We start from the raw sequence: 503 nt of genomic DNA, 5'->3' as shown, positions 1-503 counted from the left end.
AACTTAGAATCAAGTGAAACAACAAAATAGACAAATTCAAAATCAGCCAAACACCAAACAGAGAACTCAAAAATTAAGGAAACTCTAAATAAAATCATTAAATCAAACCAAAAGCAAAAAACTGTTTTTGGAAGAAGGACCTCGGTAGGCATTTTGTCATCTTACAAAATTCCTCATTGGAGAAACTTTTTCAGGAAGATAACGCAGTATTTAAACATCATTGATCCTGATAACACTAAAAAGTTTACAAATTGAAAAAAAAAATCCTTATCATACAAAAATCACAAGGCCAAAAAAGAAGCATCTCAAACTCATATTTCCCCATTAGTTTTCTTCACTATGAAAATTCAAAGTGCAAGGATGATTACAAGGTTTTGTCCATCATTGATGCTGTCTGTCTAACTCTCTTTCCTTGAGGAATAACAAGATTCTAACAACAACAATGTACAAGTGTTCCGTAGATATAATAATCGGAAAGAAAAATAAAACATTGGAAAAAAAAA

General features: G+C 30.4%; 1 non-coding gene across 1 annotated transcript; it reads right to left on the bottom strand.

The window, feature by feature from the left end:
* Nucleotides 1-298: 298 nt before the first annotated feature.
* On the bottom strand, nt 299-394 carry LOC113331669. The gene has a single exon (XR_003351111.1). It is a non-coding gene; the product is annotated as a small nucleolar RNA snoR26 (small nucleolar RNA).
* Between the last annotated feature and the right edge of the window lie 109 nt (nt 395-503).

Source organism: Papaver somniferum, unplaced genomic scaffold, assembly GCF_003573695.1.
Source record: "Papaver somniferum cultivar HN1 unplaced genomic scaffold, ASM357369v1 unplaced-scaffold_125, whole genome shotgun sequence".
NCBI lineage: Eukaryota > Viridiplantae > Streptophyta > Magnoliopsida > Ranunculales > Papaveraceae > Papaver > Papaver somniferum.
This window is presented reverse-complemented; position numbering and strand designations above follow the sequence as displayed.